Below are 7,867 nucleotides of genomic sequence, written 5' to 3' on the forward strand. Positions count from 1 at the left end.
TCCGCGCCACCATTCCTATCTACGGCAACTTGAACACCGGCTCATGAGATCTATCACGCCGGCCGTTGGCTTTCTCTGACACCAAGCATACAAATCAAAGCTCCGATTCGGAAAGGAAAACTGAGCAAACGCGACCCAGCCCGGGGCTCGCGTGTCAATCACGACGTTGACGAGAGAAAGAAGAGACGAACACACGCAATGGGGGAGGATGCAGAAGAAAGAGAAGCAGCGGTAGATGAGGGGGGAAGAGGAGGAGAAGGACAAGAGAGGGGGGCGTTGTTACCGACCGAGTCTTGCGGTCCGCATCATATCTCGCGAGAGTGAGAAACGTCGAGGACGGGCGTGAACGAGCGTGATGTCTCTCTCTCTCTTTCTCTCTCTCTCTATCTATCTACACACACAATTATCTCTATTTTTCTCACTCACCCTGTGATACTAGTCCGCGATGAGAGGAAGCTGCGGTCGACGTCGGCGGCGGAGTTCCGTCGTGCGGCGAGCGCTTCGATGATAGTAGCCGGGCAACGACTGACACGTACGTACGTACGCACACACGCTCTTCGATTACGAGTTCACCTGGTATACAGTCTCCAGTCAGCACAGAGTACACCGACACCGATGACGATACACACTGACGACAGTGTAACTCGGCGCGGTTCAGTCGGCGACGCGAAGAAAGCACAATGGCCGACCGCCGCTGCGCGCTCCGGTCTCGCTGCTCGCAATCCCGCACGGGGCCCCACGAGGCGCGCTTCTTCTTGCCCCTCCAACGAGGCGACGCACCTAGCCTACCTTCCGGTCGGGACGCGCGCGCGACGCGAAACCAACAATGATTATGATGAAGATGATGACGATAGTCTTGATAACGATGACGACAACAGCAGCACGTCGTAGTAAACGAGTTGTAGCTTACGAATGACCGCTTGGCAATCTCTGCGAGGAATGACGGTTCGTCCGAACGCGTCGAAGCCGCTCTCTCTCTCTCTCTCTCTCTCTCTCTCTCTTTCTTTCTTTCTCCCTCTTCCTCTCTATGTGGCTGTTGACGCGCCAAGCCGCCGCGCGCCACTCCACGCGATAGATAAAAACCGACTGACTGGCGTGCCGCTCCGCGGCGAGGCACGATGCGTCCGCGTCGACGAGAGGTTAAGTGGAGGGGAAAAGACGCGCGCTCCCTCGCGTGCAACAGAACAGTGCGCAGAGAGAACGACGCACTGGCGAGATGCACGGGACACGCACGGATAGACGGACGGACGAACGCTGGCTGACTGCGATTGGGCGTGGTGGAATCCTTAAGCTCGTCTTCGCGTATCGACCGCTGATGCAGCTGCCATTGCAGCGGCGCGCGCAGCCGCGCGAGATTTCAAACGATCGCGCCGGCACACTCGGGCTGCGTTCGCTTTGGGCGCTTACACGCTGTAAGCGTCATTCTATCTTTATCGCTGATTACATGCGGGAGGATAGAACGCTTACAGCGCATAAGCGCCCAAAACGAACACAGCCTCGGTCAGCGTGATGAGCTTCGATTATTTTTTACGCGGGCCTTTCAAACTGCTCAACGGTCGCGCGTGTGTATATACAACAGAATTGCGAGCAATTATTTTTTTAATTAATTATATGTTTAATTTACGAGTAATATGAGCCAATTCAATTAAAGACCGTTTAGCTGGCAATTGATTTCAACAAATTCGATCGAAAACCGTTCGATTGACGATTGGTTTCAATGAATTTAAGACTGTTCAATTGACGACTGATGTGAGCGAAGGGAATTAAAGATTGTTCTTAGTAAATCTTATTAAAGGCCACTTAATTGACGATTGAACTTAGCAAATTTAATTAAAGAACGTTTCATTGACGATTGATATGAACAAATTCAATCGAAGATTGCTTGATGATGATTGATATACTCAATGCTTCTTTCAACGCAGTTTCTATTCAATCATCGATATTTTCTATGATGCCACGATGCTGTAAGAATGAATATTATCCACGAAACCAATTATAATTTTGAGTAACTAAACGTTCTTCGAATGCATCAATTAAATTTGCTCATACTAATTGTCAATTAAACAGCCTTTAATTAAATTTGCTAAATTTAATCGTTAATTAAATTATTTTTAATAAGATTTACCAAGTACAATTGTTAATTGAACGGTCTTTTATTCCCTTTGCTCATATCAATCGTTAATTGAACCGTCTCTAACTGAATTAATTAAACTGATTGATTCTGCTCGAATCAACTTTCAATTAATTGAATTAATATATATTTATTCAAATTAATTATTAAGTTGAGAAAAATTTAATTAATATTTAATTTAATTAATATTTTTACATCATTGACATCTTTATCCTAGTTTGTATATATGTTTTCTGGTGGAGTTTGGATCACAATTGCAAATCATTATTCACAAATCTACGCGGTAATTTGTCATGTTAGAACCCGAAATGACAATATTATAAGACATCCGGCATCATAACCGTAAAAAAGAGACAAAAATAGAAAGAAAGAAAGTGAGAGAAAAAGAAAGAGAGAGAGAGATTCAAGAAAAACGTAAAAAATTTAAACATATCTTTATTCTTTTTATATATGCTATTACCTATATATATTATATTCTATTATCTATATTATATTATCTATATTGTATTCTGTTATTTATTTATTAAATAAGAATATAATAAAGAGGCAATATTTATAATCTTGTATTCTGTCATTTCGGCTTTTGTCAAAAATGATTACTACACCAATCGGTAAATAGTTGCTCGCAATTGTGATAATTTGTTGCGTTTCTGACTTTATTGTAAAATATATATTCAAGCCATTTCACAAACGAATGTACAAGGTCGGGGCCAACCTCGCGACAAGTGAAATATTGCCATTTATCGTTATGCAACAATAATTATGTCTTTGCTTTGGCTAATAATAATATTTCAACGATATAGATGTGCCAGAAAAGAGAGAGCCAGTAGACACCAGCTAATAATGTTTCAATGTTATAATTTTCCACTCAGCGATGTATCTGTTACATACAAAAAGGGTTGGATAAGTTAATATATTTCTTTAACTATAAAAGTTAAAGTTATAGTTAAAAGCTTATAAAAATCAACTTAGTTAAGTTAAAAGTTACTTAAACAAAAATTTAGTTGAAAATTAAGTTAAAATTGAATTAATTTCCTTAAATTAAAAGTTAATTATGTAAAGCAATATGTTTTTTGCATAATTAACTTTTTAAGCATAAATTTATTTTATGTGAAATAATAAAAAGTAACTTTTATAGAAAAATATCGAAATATAGTCGATATTTTCCTATAAAAGTTATCTTTTCATTATTCCATTTTTTTAACTTAAAACTCTATGTAACAAAATAATACAGGCGCACAGAGAGACAGAAAAAAAATCTGCTGACAATATCTTTGATTTTTCTTATTTAACGTTGTAAGCAACCTGCAATGATTTCCATATTTTGAGACATTATTTTAACTTATACAAAATAGTCAGTAAGTTAAAATTAAGGTGTCTTAAAATGATTAGTTTGATTGAAAGTTGACTTACTTAAAATTAAGTTAAAATTATTAACTCTTCTGAGTTAAGTTACAAGTTATTAACTTTTCAACTTAAATTAAAATTTTCTAAAACTGATTAACTAGTTATTAACTATATAACATATGTTGTATTGCATTTGTACTGTTAAAAATCATAATATTGACTATTAATATTATTGTTTGTTTGTTATATACCAAGGAGGTGGGGGAAGGAAGAGGAAGAAAGGAGAGAAAGAAAAAAAAAGATCAAAATGTTCATTTGCACGAGAAAGAGGTGAACTATTATAATGGTTGCAGCAGTATGCAAGAAAGACGTAGAAGATGTGCGCAAAACAAATAGCACGCTGGCACGCCCGCAGGAATCCAAGTTCTCTCCAATTCTCTCTTAGAAGATTCCGCGGGTGCGTGGCGAGGCGAGCAAACTTTTTTGGAAGATTGCCCGTGTATCGGACTATCAATACGGCGATTACGGATGATTCGACGTAATAAATATCGCATCCGACGTCTAGACTCGTTTTTATGCGTAAACACTTGACGACAAATCGACGACGACGTGCGCGACGAATGAAAAATGATGTGCTTGCAACGAGAGCTTCTCGAGAAATATTGCACATCATACTGCATCTGCGTGCTTGAGGGAGAGAGAGAGGAAAATACAGACGTACAGAGAAAGAGAGGGAGGATGATTTATGCAAGAAAACAAGTTACGAGTTCCTGCTTAACCGTGTGAAGAGTAACTACTTTGAAATTCAATTTTCAATGGCCTCTTCTCGCCTCACATTCAGTTTTGGCTTAACAAGTCGACTGCCGCTATCATTCCCACATATTGCTGCGAAGCATAACTAAAGGTTTAGTGAACAAAGTTACGTGAATGCATGTAATGCCGCCGATCACAAGGTAACAATCGAAAGTGTAATTATTGAATCAAGCGTCAGCAGAGCCAAACGCTGTGATGGGCAAATTTAACGACGTAGACAAACTATACTCAACGATACTTAGTGCTTAATCAAGCGCATCAGTGAGACGCAAGCACGTGTTTGCACACAAAAAAATTTAATTCTAGTGCTTTGCTTAAGCAAAGCAATTAATCTGTTTTTAAACTTTCCTTCTTTTAAGTAATAGTTATCTTCAATGCGTATTCTTCAAGATACTTTTTGATGATGATTTTAAAATATACTCACACACACACGCATTCACACAAAAGAAGATGTCCAAAATAACCCTGGAGCGTACATAGATAAAACCTAGTGTGATTAAAAGTATTCATAAAGCTGTACATACATCAGAAGTTGTAACTGCACCATCACTGAAAAATATTGCAGTCTTGAGATATAAGGCGATTTTTTTTAATCTTTTTCAATGTACTACTTTGAGCTATGTACTACTATGAAGCTTATAAAACTGCAAAATATCTCTTTCTATGTATTATTACTGTCGATTACTGCATTCATTATTGTTCATTAAAAATACGATACAATCGGATAAAGATATAAATGAGGAATAAAAATTATATAAAGTAATTATTCATTTTCGTCATCAGTATCCGGGACCAAACATCGTTCCACTTATAAATGCAGTTTCAGTCGTTTACGCCAGAGGTCATAAGAATTTACTCTCCTTTAAAAAAAATTCATTATCATGTACTCAAAAGTTGAATTGACTCTCTTTACGAGATTAATTTGATTTTTTTTTTACGAGAATATGACAAAATTAGATCGCAGAAAAGATTACTTCGACTTTGTATAGTAAACAAATTGAATTTTTGTTTTAATTTAATATTCTTGACTAAAATGCTAAACTTATCAGAATTCAGTATTTCGAAAGATTTAACAATAAACTTATGATAAATTAGCAGATATACAAACTGAAAGACTTAAAGCAAGTAACATTCATCTGAGTGCAGTATGTATTTTTTTGTGCGTACGTTTGCAAGAAGCAAATCGATCCTTGTCGGCGATTTGATCGCTGTTGTCACAGGCAAAACGATGAAGCGCTCCACTTTCGCTTCTTTATATTCAACTCTTTGGTACATCAACCTGAGTGTATACCCGCCAAATAGGCATGAGCTGTATCGATTCGGCATTAATAATTCAGCTAGGGAGCGTCCATAAACTTTTACTTATTCACCAGCGTGACACTTTTTCGCTCGCCTACGACTCACCGCATTACGAATCGCGACTTAAGCACGGTATTAGCAAGTATATTGCCGGGGGGAGATGTAGAGAACGAGGACACATGTGAATTCAGCGAGGAGGGAAACTGGTTATTCTCTCCCTTTCCCTCTACTACGAAAAATAATATGTACGTACAAATTTTAAGATATACTGAGAAGAAAATGTTTCAAAATTTACTTATGAGATATAAAGTGTATTTTTGTGAAATAAACTTTAACCCCACAAATAAATTTTCAATGTACATGCTAAAAGAAAAGATATCTGAAAAATAAAAAAATGTTTATTCATAAAGGTACTAATAATATATTTACTTGAACATGGACAAAAACAGGTTTCATTAGATTAACTAAGTTTCTGGTAAAATATGAACGGAGAAAATTCCGGTAGAAATTACCAGAATTCTGTTTAAGTTAATCAGAACTCTTTTAACTTGAACGGAATTCTAGTAACTTCAATCGGAATTTCTTCGTTCGTTCGTAACATTATCACAAAAATTTGATAAAACTTTTTTGGTAACTTTTTTTCCGTGTACTAATATACACTGAAAAAAAACATTTTTTCCAAATGAGAAAATATACATTTTTCTAAAACTATTGCTTCTCATAAAAGCAATTGTTTCTTCTATTTGAACAAAATAACTTAGAGATTTAAATAACCCTTATAGAAATATCATACTAAGAATCATTGATAATTACTTATTATCCAGTATTTTTAATACTGAAAATAAATAATTATCAATGATTCTTAATATGATATTTCTATAAGGAAAATATTACCCACTATGATATAAATACTTTTTATCTTTTAGATATTTTTTACTCTCGATGTAATTAATGCGTAAATTCATTTTAGAAACCTAATTCCTATTCATTAGGAATCTTTTTTAGGGACTATACTTGAAAACTTTACCGACAAAATACTGGCTTTTTCTGCAAGATTTACGTTATATTGGTTACGCAGAATTATAAGGGCTTTTATGCACTGACAATAATGAATTGAAGCATTGATCTATATATGACGAGAAGGTTAAAATATTTCAAGGAACATTCCTGCATTTTTACAACTGAATGTAGAAGCTCAAAAATATACGGAAAGTTTTCAAAAAATAGCACACATTTATATAAGATCTATGTATACTAGATGTACAAAGAACACGAAAAGGGTAGTATAATTGTGTTAGAGACGGTCGCTTCTACGTGATCGACATTTTTGGAGTTCGTCATCCACTTTAGCGTCCCCTTAAATTTTAACAGAATGTTAAGGAAATGTCGAACTCGAGAAATGTCGATAACGTAGAGACGTAGACCGTCAAAACGTCATGTCAGGTAAGCAGTGACACAATCACGTTATCCTTTTCGTATCTTTCGCGCAGACTCCATTAATGCTGTCCCGTTTCCCAGCATAATGACATTTGTAATGGTTCTCAATTTAATTGAAATTGAGTTGAAATTGTCAATTAAACGATCTCTAATTAAATTAGCATATACAAATCGCCAATTACACGTGATAATTAATTAAACGAGTAATTAATTATTCACAAGTCTGTACAAGAATAAATAAGGCAAAGACCACGAGGCGTGTGTATGCGCGTATGTCTTCGTTTCTTCTACCCGGCCCTCATACCTACCTTCCCCCTTTGACGGCAAGTAATGAAAGTCGAAGCGGCTGTTTCCACGCGCGCCGTTAACGTAATTTATTATTGAGGTCAAAGTGAGCTCATCACACAGTTACCCAAATTTAACCGTAGCAATTGAGGGTTAAACACATTCGTTTCTCTCATCTGGCACGACGAGACAATATCCCCGTCCGCGCGGGCCCGCGGAAACCGTTATAAACGGTCGATTCGAACAACGCGCTCGCCAGTATTAATCATCACGCCTGGACATCGTTCATTCCGCGGTACTGGCAAGGTCGGTTGAAAGATTGGATCGGCCACGGTGTGGCGTAAATTTTTCGGGAGCAAACCGCAGCTTCCGCCCACGCGACGACGCACCGGCGGGCCCTCTAAAAACGTCTCGAAATCCATAAATCTGCCGGGAAACCTTGACCTTTCCCACCGACGAAGTTTCCGTGGATTCGAATCGAGCGGAGAAAAATCACTCTTACGTCTCTCTCTCTCTCTCTCTCTCTCTCTCTCTCTCTCTCTCTCTCTCTCTCTC

At 37.6% G+C, this 7,867-nt stretch overlaps 1 protein-coding gene across 1 annotated transcript in view; it reads right to left on the bottom strand.

Moving 5' to 3' along the window:
- The window catches only part of LOC116846122 (G protein-coupled receptor kinase 5), a 129,270-nt gene extending 128,009 nt beyond the window's left edge, over positions 1–1,261 (bottom strand). The window contains exon 1 of the mRNA XM_032819594.1: positions 427–1,261. The gene's annotated coding sequence lies outside the window, so the exon portion shown is untranslated. The remainder of the gene's footprint in view (positions 1–426) is intronic.
- Between the last annotated feature and the right edge of the window lie 6,606 nt (positions 1,262–7,867).

Source organism: Odontomachus brunneus, unplaced genomic scaffold (genome assembly GCF_010583005.1).
Source record: "Odontomachus brunneus isolate Ranch 3 - 2012 unplaced genomic scaffold, Obru_v1 Obru_scaffold_060, whole genome shotgun sequence".
In the NCBI taxonomy this organism is placed as follows: Eukaryota; Metazoa; Arthropoda; class Insecta; order Hymenoptera; family Formicidae; genus Odontomachus; species Odontomachus brunneus.